The following is an 18,740-nucleotide window of genomic DNA, read 5'->3' on the forward strand; positions in this document are numbered from 1 at the left end:
TCTCTATCACTTTAAAACCTAACATAATTATGGATGTATAATCTAATAAAAAAACCCTGGACTCATTTAAGTTGTCTGATGCAAATTTTGGTTCGCCCTGCTCCTCCCCTAATTTAGTTGGACATCTTGGGCAAACACCGACAGGGTATTTTTAGACCCTGTCTGAACCCTTTTGACAGATTAAGAAGGAAAAGCTGCCCTGATGTTTATCTGATGGAGAAATACATCCCAGCGGCGATAGAGCGAAACTGGCAAGGCCGTCTGGGCGGTGTTCAGAGAAACCCTTTGGTTAACGGTAGGGCAGCCCTCTCTCCATCTCTCCTTGACCCAATAAAGCAGCTTTATCAGACATCAGCGGAGACCGTGTGAAAGTTGGCCTGGATAAAGCAAAGGAATGAAACCCTGGAGCCCCCGATTGATGGACTGGACGCTTGTCAACGCTTGAGATTATAGAAATCCTGGCTCTCATCACGGGACGCCCCTTTTGGGCCACAAACAGAAACATCTAGAAGCCTCTTTCCAATCCTCTTTCTCCTGTGAATTCCCCCCCACTCCACACAGGAATTCCAGACTGTGGGGAAATTAATGTTTGGATCTGGCGTAGAGGAGGGTAAGGCAAAGCGCTGCCAAGTCATCTGAGATCTGCCTTTTTTTTCCTTTTTTTTTTTGCTCTATCCGTGAAATGCGGCTGACTCCCAGCTCCGAGTTTTCGTCTCCCAGTCAAATCCCAGCCGTCTTTATGGATTCTCCAGATCTCATTACAGTCAATGAGCCTGCAAAGACTTTCAGATCAAAGTGAAAGACTTTTAGCACTGGTGAGAGAGAGCGAAAGTAAGCCAAATCAAGTAATTATAACCAAGGAAAGCATATCAGGAATACCTGATAAATAAATACTGGTCACCAAACTTTAGCCAAGGGAAAAAAAACAGTGCCATGCTAACAATTTCAGGGTCCTTAATCTATAGAGCCTTCATCTGAACAGCATTTATTATTCACAGCCAGAGACAAATTTCCAAGTTGCAGAAGCCTGCAAGCCATTATGTGTTAAGACAAATGAACACGTGGGCCTGACCTTGAATAAATCGGCGCGGCTGGAGGAGCTTCGGGTGAGCATTCACCGCACGAGTGTCACATTTGGGTGTCGGAATTGAAACGAGGGTTTGTTTATAGACTGCCAGGGTTATAGATGAACCCGAGGAGTCATCCGTCAGATCACATGTGCAAGGCCGAGCAGGAAGAACTGTAGCTTTTTACTGATTCCTTGCATTTTACCATGGGCTTAATCCACTGATCTAAAATGTATGGCTCGTATCTGTTGGAGATTAGCCCAATGGGACGTGTTGCGAGATGCAAAACAGAGCGGAGGTCAGGAGGGATCTTGTAAAGCAGAGGGCACAGCCAAACGCAAAGATACACCGAGCACCTGAAAGAAATAAAAGAGCCAAATCTATCATATTTATCTCAACAGCCTGATAAAATGCACTTACATGGATCAGCTGGCGTCGTTCCTGAGATCCGAGATGTTAGTCAGCATCAAAACCAAGACCTTCCGCCGTGTTGCTGTCAAATATTTGGATGTCAGAATTAAAAGCATTTTCTCATTACGTGTCAAGCACCTTGTAAATTTGTTTAAAAATGTCTGCCAGACTGTTCCCGGGATTTTACAGAGCCAAGACAAACTCGAAATGTGCTGTGTAGACTGTTGAGTGATCGCTGAAAAATAATAGACATTTGGCCAGAGATATATTTTCCTTAAGCTACAGAGTATTTCCTCCTTTCAAAGCAGATGAGTTAATGTTATTTGTCAATGTGTGTATCTTAGAGCTATTAAAGTTGGATCGCAACCTTTGGATCCGAGATGCACTTTAGGGTCATAACACAGTGCGGGGTCATTACTGCTCATCCTGTCATTCTCATGCCCTGGCTTTATATAGCGGATAAAATACTAAATTCATATTATATTAATTTATTTTAAATTATTTTACTAATTTGGTTAATTTGAAATGCTTTCAGCTGTTTTTCAAGAGACTCTGTCACTTTATATGATAACAGATTTATTTTAGACTTTTATTCAGATATTAACATTGATCAGAGACAATAAACAGAAGCTGAACCGTACTTGCTTGAGGGTTCTTATGGAAGCTCAGACATGCTGCGTAACACACAAGAATGAATGAGAAGAAAGAATGGCTCTCACATGTCAAGAAAGCATGCTTGAGTATCTGTTTGCCATAACTGATGTGTGCATTGTTTGATGTTTATATGTGAATAAAAGGCTAAATTAAATCTATTCATCATTTAAAGTGACTGAGTCTCTTCAGAAAGTTTGGACTAAACCACTCAATTCATGTATATGTCTTTACGAAATTTTTGAAGCATTGTGTAGACTGTCAATGACTGACCAATCCAAAGTTACACACGCAACCTCGCGGGCAGACTTACAGTACTGCACCAACTCGTCTCATTGCTTTGTTAGGACCTTTTCTTGCAGAGAAAAAAAAATACATCAAATTTCTGCACCAGCACACTAATAACAACCCACACACATACTGCACTCCTCTCCCTCACTGCCTTCATCTTTCAGATCCCCTTGCTTGCTTCATCTCCAAGTCCCTCCATCCAAACCCCCAATGCACTCAGCATCTGCTTGCAGGATGAATAAATCAGAGATTCTTCCCGGCTGCGGTCCCCTGACTGACAGAGGCCCGTCTTAATTGTAGCTGAAAGCCGGATTTCTCTGTGCTAATTAGCAGAATGCGCTGCTAAATGATTTAAAAACTCTGGGCTTATATGAGCCCTGCCGATCATCACTTATTCACATGGAGTGTGGCACTTTGTGAGAACATGGCGCCCGAGGTAAATTAATTTACTCCAATTAGCAGGCCCTGTCAGCGCGCATCACTGTCTCATACTAGACATGTCTCTGAAAAAATAATGCACTTGTTTTGTCCTCTGCTTTGGTTACATCTGGTGTGCAGTGGAGGGGAATCGGGTGAAGCAACCGCAGGAAAACATACAGTCCTCGTCTCAGACGACTAAATACCTCCATGCTGCTGTTCGAGTTGAAGCTGAACAGGAAGTGGACACTACAGAGGAGGGACATTAAACCACATGCCTGAGGAAAACAGAAAAATGTTTCTACATGTAAAAATGGACAGAAAACAAAATGAGGCTTTAAGAAATCAAAATGTGCAATTGCAACACAAACACTCAGTAAGGGGGCATTCACACAGGACACAAACCCAGGCGTTTTAGGAGCAACAGAACTGAAAGCAGGGGTCTCCAGATACAATTTATAAAACCTGAACTCCTTTTTAACATGACATAACATGTAAACCATAAAAAAGGAGGAGAGGAGGAAAATGAGCTACTGCAAAATCTCCCTCCATCTATTATTAATATTATTATTATTCTGATTATGACTACATTTTGGTTGGACATGTGTACAATTTACATTTTCATAATTTATATAATTCTCATAATTTAATTTACAATTTTTATCATTCTAAAAATATAATTTACTTTTATATTTCAAAGGTCCTGAAACAACCATTTTTTTTTACTGTGAAAGTGATAAGAAATATTTGTGAGCACTAAATCAGCATATTAGATTTATTTCTGAAGAATCTTTTGACATTAAAGACTGTAGTAATGATGCTGAAAATTTAGCTTTGCATCACTAGATATCTTTAGATTTTACAATATATTAACACCGAAAACAGCTATTTTAAAATTGTAATTGTAATATTCCTATTATAATATTACTATTTTTCGTCCTTAGTGAGTAAAGAGACCTCTAAAATATAATAATAATATTAATATTGGTTAAAAACTGTACTGACCCCAAATTTATGACCGGTAGTGTTTATATCTATCCAGCAACACTACATAAGACGAGCAGTTTAGAAAATGTATGGATATATATAGATTTTTTTAGATATATATAGAATCTAAATATTGTGTCTATGTAAAGGAATGGAGTATAAATACAATTTTATAAGAACTGCATTGAACTGGAAGACAACCAAACAAAAATTAAGCATGATGTAACAGTCGAAAAAAGGCAGAACAAAATAGCACAGATGAAACAAACATAAGTCCTGTGTGATTGCCCTCTTTGCCAACAGCTGTAGAGTTACTGAATGTATTGCCACACAGAACTTGTACTAACTTATTGCTGTTATTACATAAAATACTCAAAAGGCAACAAAAATTTCCCCTAACCATTTATCAAAAGGAAAAGAATAAGATTTTTTTTTCCTTTTTTTTTTTTTTTTTGCCTGGCAGCGTACAATCCTTATATCTCAGTTACAGTCTAATCTCAAGAGACCATAATGCTGCTCACTTCCTCTACCTATTTTAATTCCTGCAAATGCCTTGCAGAGGGCAAATTCCTCTTCCTTACACAGCAATTTGACATGTCACTGACAGCTGAAGCAGCAGAGATGAATCTAGAATGAGCAGACTGTTGAAAGCTGCCTTTGCTTGCTAATGATCGAGCCAACTGCAGGTAAGGAGAAAAGATGGAAAACACTACAAGGGCTCATCATTTTCTCGTCCTCCACAACTACTGAAACAAAGTTGATGTTCTGATCCATCTTCTGCTCTTAAGAGAGAAGCCAGCATGCAACGTAGAGGCAAGAGCCAAAAACGGCTTCATCCGACAGGATTCAGACAAATGCAACGACACGAGACAGGTTTTCTTGGAATGCCTTCCAGATGATGTCAGACTTGAGCACAGTCAAACGTACAAATCCAGCCCAGGCGTTTTAGAGTTATTTATGATTACACTACAATGAATCTTGCGAGTGGTGATTCTTTACGTGGCTCTAGGGATCTCAAAGCATTGTGGGAAGCCCACGTTATATATTGCATCCTTGTTTTACGTGGAAATTATGTTTCAACAAATGCAGTGCCTGATTATGGCTCTTGGTGCATCAGGGCCTAGCTGAATTTGCACATCTGTTTCTTTTTCTACAGTAAAGAGAAGTAGTATAAGAACACAACAGTCACGAGAACACAACTGAATGAGAAATAATAGAGAAATCACTTTTAAATTAAGCTGATATTTCCTGATCCTAGGTGCGGATGGTGTGAATAAAAGTGACACTGATAATATTTTCTATTCAAATAAGTGTGACTGCATCTTTAAGTAAAAAAAAATAAAGATTTTTCAATGTTGTGAATAAAACAAACATTTTACAAGAAAATTCAATTTAAATATTTTTTACTTCAAAGATCTGTTTAATTCAATGTGTTGCTTGCTATTTCTGTAGTTCATATTATAGTAATTGTTTTTGTAATTTACTAGCAATTTCCAAATGAAAATTTTACACCAATTAATTTCAATGTACACAAATATGACAGAATTTTTTTTTTTTCAGACATAAAATAGCACAACACAACAAACAGAATTTTAAATGTAGTCATTTGGCAACTGAGTAACAATAGAAAATAGTCCAAAATCTGCGATGTAAAATGCATCTTCCTCAGTCCCGATGATCGTCTAAGCAGAGATTAAATCATAGCTTACTTTTGGCCAGCTGATCTCTGAGCAAACAAAGATCCAAACATCTGCATTAGTATTTGCCAACTGTGGAGTCGCTGTTTCGTAACCATGATCCTTTTCTGGCCCAGGTGTCTTTGTCGTTAAGCAGTTTTGGCTTTATTCTAAGGGCTACACCTTTCTCATTCTCTCATCTTCAACATGTTTGCAGATTTAGGGGTCTTTGGAGGTGATGGTTGGATATGGTAAGCAGCATGTGTGTCAGTCTGAGAGCTTGTTGAAATAGCGATGGAGAAAGAGATATGACACACTGACAGAAGAGGACTCAGTCATTAGATGAGGGTGGGAATACTGATTATAACACCTCCGAAATCAAACTATGTGAATCAAAAAGACATAAAACATTAAGAGGCACCGTCCAGTCCACAGCCCAGATTCCTTGTTCAAATGCCACCCAAAGAGAGTTAGCTAGACAGGCTTGGTTATTTCTCACTTAAAACTGGGCCTCCACCAACATGAAATACAATAGCATGTCAAAAAGTGTTGTGCAAAATGTTGAATTGAATAATTATTTTCAATTCATAATTGTGAATTTTAATTGATTAATCACACCCCATAGAATGTTTAATTAGAATTTTAAATGGAAAAAAGAGTAAGAGGAATTTAATTGCAATTCAAATTCAACACCATAAATATTGCAACAGGTTTAAAAAATAAAATACCATTCATATTTTTTTTTAATAATTACTATTTATTCACTGATATTCTTTCTCAACTGATAAGATATATTACTTTTTTTTTTTTAAGATGATGGTGGCATTGCAAACATTATTAATATCAGATAATGTTTCTTGACTTAACTTGAAAGTTGGAGCATTCTGAAAATTCTACTTAAAACTCAAATTTGAATTACAATTCTGCATGTAAATCAAGCTCAGGAACTCACCCGGAATCTACAATGCATTTTCAACTGAATTCTGAATGTGGCACTGCTAACTTGATATGTCCAGCATAACCATCACTCATAGCCTTCATCAAAGCTGCCCTCACTGCATTGGTTTCAAGAGCTCTCCAAGGTGCTGAAAAAGCCACTTCCTTTTACCTGCGAGGCCCAATGACTCCATGTCAGGTCATCAGAGCACTGCAGAACTTTGAGCTGCCTCTTTTGGACTCACTCTTCGTCTCCTCCATCCTGAGCAGAGGACAAGGTCGAGCGGAGGGAGTTGCGGAAAACTCCTGGGTGTCTTTGTTTAGATTAATGACTTTTGAAAATGCAGCAGTCTCACGGATTCATGGCCAGCATCCCACGTTGAGCTCTTAAGAGGCTGCTGCAGGAAGAGGCAGACTGACAGTTGGGCTGTCAGCATCATTATCTGGCTTGAGTCCTGCCATTATGGTGGCAAAGAGCTGAAGGGTGTCACCCTCCGGAGCAGAGATTTAGCCTAAAGCTCTCATCTGTGCAGACAGCAGGCGAAGAGGACCCTCCCTAGTGAGAGTGCTGAGGTGAACCCTGTTTCATTACCTTTCTGCACTAGTACATCGACCTGTAAGTTACCTTACCGTGACAGGAAAAGAGACTCTGTTAATGCCTCTCAACTCTTTTGTCTCAGTCTGACAGGATAAACTGAAGTGAATATGGAATCTAGCGACAGGATGTTCACAAGTGTCCAAACATGCTCTTAAATTATGATTTTTAGCTGTATTAAAAGGAAGCTTTTTATGGCAACACACTACGTGGAGATATAAAAAAGTTGCAGCTATGAGAAATAAATTCACAACTGTGAAACACTAAATGTTGGGAGCTATGGAGCTAACATTAATTTTGGTCCCACTTTATATTAGGTGGCCTTAACTACTATGTACTTACATAAAAAAATAAGTACAATGTACTTATTGTGTTCATATTGTATTGTAAAACACTTTTGCTGCTATTGAGGTGGGATAGGGGTAAAGTTAGGGAGAGGGTTGGAGGTATGGGTAAGTTTAAGGGTGGGTTAAGGTGTAAAGTATGGGTCAATAGTGTAATTATAAATGTAATTACAGAAATTAAATACAGATGTAATTACATGTAGGTTTTTTTCAAATATAAGTACAATGTAAAAACATGTATGTACACAATAAGTACATTGTAATAAATTATTAATTAAAATGTAAGTACATAGTAGTTAAGGCCACTTAATATAAAGTGGGTCCTTTATTTTTAATGCTTAGGTTGAAAGGGACTCTGAGAAAGCTGTAACTGAGCTATGAATTCATATTAACAAATATTAAGTTGCAATTAATAGAAATAAAGGTGTAATGTACAGTATATGTATAAATGTGTACATGTATGAATCTTTATGTATGTGTTGTTGAAAAGCACATTGTAAACATTAAAATGCTCTCTCTCTCTCTCTCTCTCTCTCTCTCTCTCTCTCTCTCTCTCTCTCTCTCTCTCTATATATATATATATATATATATATATATATATATATATATATATATATATATATGTGTGTGTATGTATGTATGTATGTATGTATGTATGTATGCATGTATGTATAAATAAAGTTTTACTTACTTTTACAGATGCTGTTATTGTGAAGAAAACCTTTTAGCAAGTTTTTGTTGAATCCAGACGTTTTTGTTGTTGTTGTTGCTGTTGTTGAGAGAATGCAACTGTGTCTGTAAGAGAAAAACCAAGCATTTCCAGACCAAGCTCCCACTTCTCAGCATGACTTCTTGTCTGCTTTCACCTGTTGATTAAAAAGAAGAAGAAATATGAAATGTTTAGGACGTGGAGAAAACTGCTTTCCAATTTCACTGACAAACACAAACCCATCCCTGCTTATTCCAAATGAATCAATGTTTTTAATTTGATAATTAAAATGAGATAAGCCACAAGAGCAGCCAAACCATAATTTCAGTCCAATCTCATAAATAATTAGATCTTTCCAACACAGTCCTCTTGTCAGAGAAAAGCAGCGCTGATTTTTTCCACATGTAATGTCTGTTTTGAAGATCAACACATTGTCATACACTCCATAAACAAGTCATTTCTGATTAATCTTCTCCCTGTAATACATGAACAAATTAATGATAAGACTTTAAATGGTCCGGCTCAGCTCTACAGCCCAAAGCAGTTTGAGGTGGTTGGTAGCAGGAGTCACAGCTATGTAAATCAGTGGCTCTGTGGTTTATTCGTTTTGGCGAGATCTCAGGGAAGAACGGCATATCCACGTCGGTCTTTACAGTTGGAAGTGGTCACAAATGAAGGCCTCTGTGAAAACCTACTCACCAGGAGTGGTCAGAATTAAGTACTGTATAGAAAATGACACAAGCCAGTTAGCTTTTCCACAGCCACATATAGCAGCTGTTCATATGCGAGACCACAGGAACGGCTGATCCACAGCAGCTGGGCCGCACTGTTTAGATGAATAAGCTCAACATGGAAGATATTAAGCACTAAGCTTAATATTCAGTAGCACCTGCCTTTCTTGCACAGAAGACCACTGGAACCCAAAAAGCTGGCTGTGTAAGATGCCAACGAGAAAGCACTGGCAAAAGTAACAGGTTACAAAACTAAACTCTAAAATTTTTAATTGTAGTCGCCCCCCAAAAAACACGCAACATCCTCATTGTGTCGCATTTTGCTTTGAACCATTCTCTTGAAGGCGTCCTTTGTGTAATTGTCAAGATGTCCTTCAGCAGCGATCAATGGGGCAACCAGGCATAAATGGAAGGCAGTTTCGGAGTTTTGCGATGATATGAATTCTCCTCAACGTCCCATCTATCAAGATAAAACAAATGCTGCTCATTACTGAGAAAAAATACACCAGCGTTCCAGCAAGGGCAATTTTGCCTCCCCAAAAACGTGTGGGAGTTTTTAATATTGTGGAGTGGAGCGTGTGTCACCCAGGGACCCACTTCAGCTCTTCATCAATCTGCCCCCCGCCCCATCCCTCTTCCTCCCACTCCCACGGACCTCACCGGAGAGTTACAGACAAATCTGTGCCTTATCCTTTTAGAACAATGCTCCTTACTGCTCACCAGAGAAATGTCCTTTTTGATTTCAGGAGAAGTAAATGATCTTTTATCTGCTGTATAAAATTGGAAAGTTTTAGTGCCAATTGACTTCTCTTGAAGAAAGAGAAAAATAATATCTCACAGATTTCAAAAAGACTATGATTTTGGGAGTTTGATTGATGTTTCCATCAAACAAAACCCACTGTTTTCATTTTAGATGTGCAGGGTGTTAACATATTTATCAAAAGTGGCACAAAATGCAAAGTGGGCAACCAAAAGAATAAGCATATTAGGTCATGGAAACAGATAATCTCACTTTTTATACTGCCCTACAGAGTCAAAACACCGTAAATTAACCACCACTGAAGAAGAAAAATTTATTTGGATTATTTTGATTGTATACCAATGTTCTTTCTGTTTTTATATTTTAATAACCTGGTTTTCTCCAAATCTGAGCATAGTCAAGCAAATCCTGTTTGTGAAGATCATAAACTAAAACGGGTTTTCAAGAGGTCCACAAAGAGGTGCTAGAGAGACTGTAGAAAAGTTATTCATAACTTAAATTCATATATACAAATACATAAATATATTTTAAATTATATATACACACCAATAACTATTTTATAATAGTAATAAAAATATAAGTAACATTTTTCTATTACTGTTTAATATAATAAAAAAATTTATTGTGTAAAATAATAAAATTGTTAAAATTCACAGAATTTACATTATTGATGTTCATTATTGAAATTGTTGAAAATAATTAAATAATTAAAATAAAATTTGTAAAATATATGTAAAAAGTAAACAGAATTTTTTTTGTACACATTTATAAAAATCAGCATTTTTGACAATATAAAAAGGATCTTTATGAATGCTTTTATGTTGTAGAAGGGGTACCTCACAAAAGGTATATCATCAGTTTGAAAATTCGTTGTCTAAGAAAACTGAGTTCATTCATTACTCAAAAAGTCCTAGTTACTGCATTTCACAGAGAACTTGAACTCAATTCGTTTAATCCAAATATATTCTCTTAAACCACCACAATCCCTTATTATTTTGCTCAGACAGACTCCTTATTACGTGTATCTGCTGTTGAAGTCTAGGTACACTGATTTAGCTTAGTCCGGAACTATGCCTCGCTCCCCTGAGGTTTTGGGATCTACGCCATCTGGTTAGCGTTCTCACAGTCCATTTCCCCGTGCTGAGCTCTCCACAACACTGGCTGAGAGGAACTAATGTGAAAGTGAGGGAGAGCCATCAAGCACAAAAGCTCATTATACATCTATAACAGGCCGAGCAGCTTTCGCTGGGTCACACACTAAGTATATATAAAAAAAAAAAAAAAAGATGCATGTAAGTTTTATTTAACAACCAGAGGTAGGGATTGTTTCCCGATGACAAGACTTGGCCTTAACCATGCACTTTTCTCTTCGGCTCTTCATACGTTTCCTATCACAATGCGGTGGAAAATAGCCCAGGAAAGAAAGGGATTAGAAAGCCTTACAAGAAAAAAAATCATTTCCATCTGGACAAAGAGAGGTGGAGGGCGGTGGGAGGGAGGCATTGGGAGGGGTGGGGGATTTCTTCCCAAAAAAACATCTGGAGAAACAATCTGGTGTAAATAAGGAGACAGCAACTCACTGCCCACCCAATAAATAACACACTGGGAAGGAGCTAGTTCACAATCTGGGCTTCCCCAGAACATGACTCTGAATTAGACTCAGCCAGCAAGTAGGAAAAGCTGGGAACGGTGGACACAAGTGCAAGTTGGGCGTTTGCTTGCACGAATGTTGCTGATTTGCCCCATCCTGGATTCGTCTTTTGGCTGCGTGACAGTCACTGGCGGGTAATGCACATTCTCCTGTCATGCACATGGAAAAGTATCCTGCCTTCTTGGGTGACTGCGTTTGCCAACACTCTCGAGCAGAGGCAGGGGCAGCTCCAGTCTGCCCCCATGGGACTTTCAGCGACTCTCTCAACTAGAAATATTTGTTTTCTCTGCTCAGATAGTGGTTTAGGTAAACAACGTATTGCCTGCTCAAGTTGGCACAAACATGGTTTGTTAATTACATTTTCCATGCCAGACAAACATTCAAAGTAAGGTTTGATTTGAGATTTGAGAACAAAAACAAATATTCTCGCATTACAACAGCTGTTTTTGAAACATTTATTACTGCTAAATGTTAAAATACTTCTTAATATCCTCGTTTAATAGGATGGCTCTAAGAAGACAAGTTGCTAAACAAGGCTGCATTTGTTTGATGAAAAATATAGAAAAACAGTAATATTATGAAATATTTAAAATAATAATTTTGTACATTAACATTGTAAAATGTGATCATGCTAATATGCTGATGTGCTGCTCAAGACACATCTTTATCAATGCTGAAAAAAGTTCAGCTGCTTAATATTTTAGCGTAAACGGTGATACTTTTTTCAGAATTATTTGATGAATATAAAGTTAGAATAGAGAGAACAGCATTTATTTAAAAAAACATATCTTTTATAACAATGTTCCAAAATCCTACTAACCCCAAACTTTTAAACAATAGTGTATATTATTAGCAAATGAAACAATCACAGTATAGTTTTAAAAAAAATACAGTATTTAATAATCTGCACAAAAAGACATACAGTATTGTTCAAAATAATAGCAGTACAATGTGACTAACCAGAATAATCAAGGTTTTTCGTATATTTTTTTATTGCTACGTGGCAAACAAGTTACCAGTAGGTTCAGTAGATTCTCAGAAAACAAACGAGACCCAGCATTCATGATATGCACGCTCTTAAGGCTGTGCAATTGGGCAATTAGTTGAATTAGTTGAAAGGGGTGTGTTCAAAAAAATAGCAGTGTGGCATTCAATCACTGAGGTCATCAATTTTGTGAAGAAACAGGTGTGAATCAGGTGGCCCCTATTTAAGGATGAAGCCAACACTTGTTGAACATGCATTTGAAAGCTGAGGAAAATGGGTCGTTCAAGACATTGTTCAGAAGAACAGCGTACTTTGATTAAAAAGTTGATTAGAGAGGGGAAAACCTATAAAGAGGTGCAAAAAATGATAGGCTGTTCAGCTAAAATGATCTCCAATGCCTTAAAATGGAGAGCAAAACCAGAGAGACGTGGAAGAAAACGGAAGACAACCATCAAAATGGATAGAAGAATAACCAGAATGGCAAAGGCTCAGCCAATGATCACCTCCAGGATGATCAAAGACAGTCTGGAGTTACCTGTAAGTACTGTGACAGTTAGAAGACGTCTGTGTGAAGCTAATCTATTTTCAAGAATCCCCCGCAAAGTCCCTCTGTTAAAAAAAAGGCATGTGCAGAAGAGGTTACAATTTGCCAAAGAACACATCAACTGGCCTAAAGAGAAATGGAGGAACATTTTGTGGACTGATGAGAGTAAAATTGTTCTTTTTGGGTCCAAGGGCCACAGGCAGTTTGTGAGACGACCCCCAAACTCTGAATTCAAGCCACAGTACACAGTGAAGACAGTGAAGCATGGAGGTGCAAGCATCATGATATGGGCATGTTTCTCCTACTATGGTGTTGGGCCTATTTATCGCATACCAGGGATCATGGATCAGTTTGCATATGTTAAAATACTTGAAGAGGTCATGTTGCCCTATGCTGAAGAGGACATGCCCTTGAAATGGTTGTTTCAACAAGACAATGACCCAAAACACACTAGTAAACGGGCAAAGTCTTGGTTCCAAACCAACAAAATTAATGTTATGGAGTGGCCAGCCCAATCTCCAGACCTTAATCCAATTGAGAACTTGTGGGGTGATATCAAAAATGCTGTTTCTGAAGCAAAACCAAGAAATGTGAATGAATTGTGTAATGTTGTTAAAGAATCATGGAGTGATATAACAGCTGAGAGGTGCCACAAGTTGGTTGACTCCATGCCACACAGATGTCAAGCAGTTTTAAAAAACTGTGGTCATACAACTAAATATTAGTTTAGTGATTCACAGGATTGCTAAATCCCAGAAAAAAAAAAAATGTTTGTACAAAATAGTTTTGAGTTTGTACAGTCAAAGGTAGACACTGCTATTTTTTTGAACACACCCCTTTCAACTAATTGCCCAATTGCACAGCCTTAAGAGCGTGCATATCATGAATGCTGGGTCTTGTTTGTTTTCTGACAATCTACTGAACCTACTGGTAACTTGTTTGCCACGTAGCAATAAAAAATATACTAAAAACCTTGATTATTCTGGTTAGTCACATTGTACTGCTATTATTTTGAACAATACTGTATAGAGACAACAAACTTCAAATAAAAATATATATATATTCAGGCCTATACCCTTTAAACTTAATAAAAAAGAAAAAAAAACTTTTAGTCACAAAAAAAAGTAAACTTTCTGTATATGTACTGGCTGAAAAGTTGCAAAGGCCACAGCGTGTGTTGACTTCTTGCAGCAGAAGAGGGCTGCCGCATGCACAGACTCCCAGTGCCCAGCAGTGACAGTGACAGAGGCAGATGGCACAGTCCCGGATCTAAAGAGAGGAACACAGGGTGCCAGGGCTGCACGGGACACCCAGGAGAGCCTCTCAAGGAGCAGCAGGCCACCTCTCTACATCTATCAGGGCCGGGGTGTTAATGAGAACGATGGAAAGAGGAACGCGAGGGAGGGAGAAGAAGAACAGAAGAAGGACAAATTGATAAAAATGACAAAAGAACAGATGCAGGTGCACAGTAAGAGAAAGAGGAGGAGGAGTAGAAGAGGAAAAGTTGAATGACATTAATGATAGTTGTGAGATTACTCAAAGTGCAGGGGAGAGGAAAGACAGGTGTACAATGGAGAAAAAATGTCCAGACTTGGAAATGAAATAAGGGAAAACCACAGGAGATCATGCTTATATATCCCATCACTCTTTGCTCCTGCAGCCAGGTGTGTGTTTTTGTACGAGCGGTCCACCAGAACATCACACATGCATTATGGGATGCTGAGAAAGCGGGTGCAGGAAGGGGACAAGGATCATGAATATTCTATAGAACATGAGAGGGACCAAACTGGAGTTGTCAGGAGATCATCGGCTGAGCCCATCAATATTACATGACACTTCCACATTTATTGTTCATGGAAGAGGGAATGTCTTGGGAGGGGGTTTCATCCATGTATTCTTTTCTGATGAATCAGTGGAAATCAAGGTACAGTAGGGACGTTTTATGGAGGGATAAACTTTTTTCTTTCTTTCTTTCATTCTAGATTACTGTATAGAGTGACCAGATGCATTTTATAAAATTGCTAAAAGCTTAATTGGCCATAAAGTTGGTTACATCCAAAGGAACACGTGCAGTCATCATAACTTTACACTAAAATGGCCTAACATCCAAGGAAATTGCTACAAAGAATATTGCACCTGAAAGAACTATTTACCAGATCATCAAGATCTTCAAGGAGATAGGTTGACTGCTGTGAAGAAGTCTTCAGGATGTCCCGGAGCTTCCAGCAAGCGTCAGGATCGTGTCCTCCTGAGGATTCAGCTACAGGATCGTGTCTCCAGCAGTGCAGAGCTTGCTCAGGAATGGCAGCAGGTTGGTGTGAGAGCATCTGCACACACAGTGAGGCCAAGACTTTTGGACAACAGCCTGGTGTTAAGAAGGGCAGCAAAGAAGCCACTTTTCTCCAAGAAAAACATCAAGGACAGACTGAAATACTGGAGAAAGAACCAGGATTGGACAGCAGAAGACTGATGCAAAGTTATTTTCTCTGATGAAGCTCCCTTCTGACTGTTTGAGATATCTGGAAAATTGAATGTTCGGAGAAGAAAAGGTGAACGCTACCATGAGTCCTGTGACGTGCCAACAGTGAAGCATCCTGAGACCATCAATGTGTGGGGTTGCTGTTCAACCAAGGGAGTGGGCTCTCTCATAAATCTGCCCAAAAACTCTGCCATGAATAAAGAATGGCATCAAAACGTCCTGCAAGAGCAACTTCTTCCAATGATCCATGAGCAATTTGGTGATGATCCATGCATTTTCCAGCATGATGGAGCACCATGTCACAAAGCATGAGTGATAAAGAAGTGGTTTGAAGATCATTCCATTCAAATTTTGGATCCGTGACCAGGCAACTCCCCAGATTTCAATCCCATAGAGAACCTGTGGTTAGTCAACTCCGAGGACTAATAAGGCAAGAATGGATCGACATCAGTCAGGATTTGGCCCAGAAGCTAATATCCAGCATACCAGAGCGAATTACAGAAGTTATGAAGAACAAGGGTCAACACTGTAAATATTGACTCATATATTTTTGCCAATAAAAGCCTTTAAAATAAATTTCAGTATACCATAGAAACATCTGGGAAAATAATCTACAATTACCAAAGCAGCAAACTTTGCAAAACTTTTAGACATGGCTGGTTGACCTGACATTTAGCACAACAGCTCTGCTAGATATAATAAAACAACTTTTTAACTCAAAGTAAAAACTGCAGCATGTTAATGCTATAATGGGATGTCTTGGGAAACTTTTGCCACCTGCTGATCACAGTTTCCGTTTCATTAAAACACACCAGATGTATTTCCCCTATTAATCTCGATTATGCAATGCAAAATCTAGCAGGATTCTACTTCAAAAGCTTTTACAAATACCAAATTAGCATAAATGCAGCAACCCACACATGCACAATTTTGCATTTTTATATAAAATATAACATTTTATATACATTTTATTTTTAGATTATATTATTATTATAGTATTGATGTGATATAAAACATTTGGAATAACTGCTGTAAATTATGAAATGTAATTCACTATGAATAAATGTATTTTAATTCAACTTTTTCCAGAATTTACTCACCAGTTCTCCTCCAAATTCTTCTGAACAATCCTGAGTTTTGATACTTTTATAAGCCTGTTGGAAATCAATAATTGAGCAGCGAAGTACAGCATGCTGTTAGGTTTTCAGGTGAAGGGAAGAATTAATATTTATAATTCTGAATTCCTGTAGCGTTCAGTACACCGTGGTAATGAGAGGACAAACTGAGCAGAGCTAAATAATAATAATAATGATCAAGCTGTTGATCACTTTTGTTCAGATCTCTGGTTTTAGGTCAGGACATTGCGGTTTCCATCAGAAGGTTAAATTTCTCAGGCTGTGGAGGTCTATGATGGACTCCTATGAATTGATGCAGTGAATGGTACAGTGAGCTCAAAACAAGAGCAGAGTCAGTACGTTAACTCAAAATCCCTCTCTCTTTATTGCTGTGTAGTTTTATTAGACGAAATTTTCCATTCACACATAACTGTTTAGAAACATTACGCACACTGAAATAAATAGGATGTCTTTAGGAAACAAACCCCACATAAAGTGAAACATAAAATGTACAAGAACTGATTAGAGAATAGCATACCAAGCTATCAATAATTCAAACAACAATCGTGCCATAAAACTCCCCGCACACACACACACACACACTCAAAGTCCTGTCCCCAGCTCTCTCTCTCTCTCTCTCCATCATGCAGAAGTGTGGGCCCCTCACCTGGCTTAGATCAACAGAAGTTGCTCAGCAGGTTCTCAGGTTCCCAGTGTATGGCCTGGGTCCACAGCTCTCATAGGTCATTAAAGGAGCGGCATGCTGCTAGCTCTCACAGACAGCACTGCTGCTGGGTCACTGCACACACACACACACACACACACACATGCATACTACACTACTCTTATTCCTGCTCCTAATGAAACTCTCATGACTTCAGATTTACAAAACAGACCAGCTGTAGAATGGAGGGAACCAGACCTCATTTTGAAAAGTGTGTGTGTGTGTGTGTGTGTGTGTGTGTGTGTGTGTGTGTGTGTGTGTGTGTGTGTGTGTGTGTGTGTGCTTAGCGAATTACAGATAGACTAAATTTATTTTTATTAAATATATTAAGTTACACATTGTAAACACACACAATTTTATGTTTATCACAAATTTCAACTGAAATATATTAAGTTATTTTAAATTAAATATATATGTGTGTGTGTGTTAATTTTCTATTATTTTATAAGTAATCTTTATTTTAAAAAAATCTAAATTATGAAAGTATGCACAAATCTATTTATCTGTACAACAGACTGTATAAAAAAACTGTACAAAGATTATTTATTTCTCTATACATTTTTGTATATATTCAATAATAAATCATTTAAGCACCTGATGTCTTTTTCCTTATTATATATACATTTGTAAGAATATGTGTATGTATATAATATTTTACAATTTATTTAAAGAGAAATGGAACTCTGAAAAATTGTTTACACCCTAAACATGTTTACACTCTGATATTAAAATCAGGAGGCTATATTTAATTGATCTGCACAATCAAAGTCTGATTAGTTACTCAATTATAGAGCTATATTCACAACAACTATTACATCCAAGCAGACCACTGGGAGCAATAAAGCATGTTTTCTTCTAGTTTCATTTCAGTTGCACCAGTCCCACCAATTTCATATGCTACATGACAGCATCAGCCAGCTGAGAGATTATTCACTTATGGATTGACATGCATCACTTAGTACTCCAGTTTTTACAAAAGTAAAGATGACATCAGAAACTGTACAATAGTTAACACCAATAGAGACAAAATAACAGCACAAGAGACTCTGTATATAGCACATACAGCCTACATTAAAGTAAAGTAGGCAATGAATATTTAGCAGTGTTAAGTTTCCTATTAAGCATTGACATTTCACTCCTCACTGTAGGTTGTACTGGGGGAAACTGACAGGCTGAGGAAAGGAATTTCCATACAAACTCCATGTGTTTCTCGCATCCGGTGTTTGCATGTTTTAGAGAGAGAAAGAGAGGGGGGAGAGAGAGGGTAGTAAATTGAATTCTTTCAAAAATCAAGAGAAATTTGAACCTCCACTACACAGATTTTAAATATTATGTTTATTTTTCTTGCCTTTGTTCCTATGCAGACACTAATAAATGTTTTCAAAATTAGAAACACCTATATCATATAACTAGTCGAATAATAAATACATTACCATCATCTGGGGCTTAGCCGTATTAACATTCAGCGCATAATGGCACTATATGAATATATGATGTCAAAAGACACTCTGAAACATTTATATGAGAAAGAGAATCTAATCCAAGCATTACTTATGAACAAAATGAAGAAAACACCACTCAATAATTGATAAAACATAACATGGTAAACCTTTTAAAATACTTACATTTTTGTTTGTCTGTTTTTCACATTGCTGAAATGGTTGTAC

At 37.8% G+C, this 18,740-nt stretch overlaps 1 long non-coding RNA gene across 1 annotated transcript; it reads right to left on the reverse strand.

Annotated features, from left to right (window-relative positions):
- Nucleotides 1-2,119: 2,119 nt before the first annotated feature.
- LOC113057636 (uncharacterized) lies at nt 2,120-17,115 on the reverse strand. Its single transcript, XR_003277857.1, has 3 exons — nt 17,017-17,115; nt 8,067-8,241; nt 2,120-3,115 (listed from the first exon to the last, which is right to left on the reverse strand). It is a non-coding gene; the product is annotated as an uncharacterized LOC113057636 (long non-coding RNA).
- Nucleotides 17,116-18,740: the final 1,625 nt, after the last annotated feature.

This window comes from Carassius auratus, chromosome 39 (genome assembly GCF_003368295.1).
Source record: "Carassius auratus strain Wakin chromosome 39, ASM336829v1, whole genome shotgun sequence".
Classification (NCBI taxonomy): domain Eukaryota; kingdom Metazoa; phylum Chordata; class Actinopteri; order Cypriniformes; family Cyprinidae; genus Carassius; species Carassius auratus.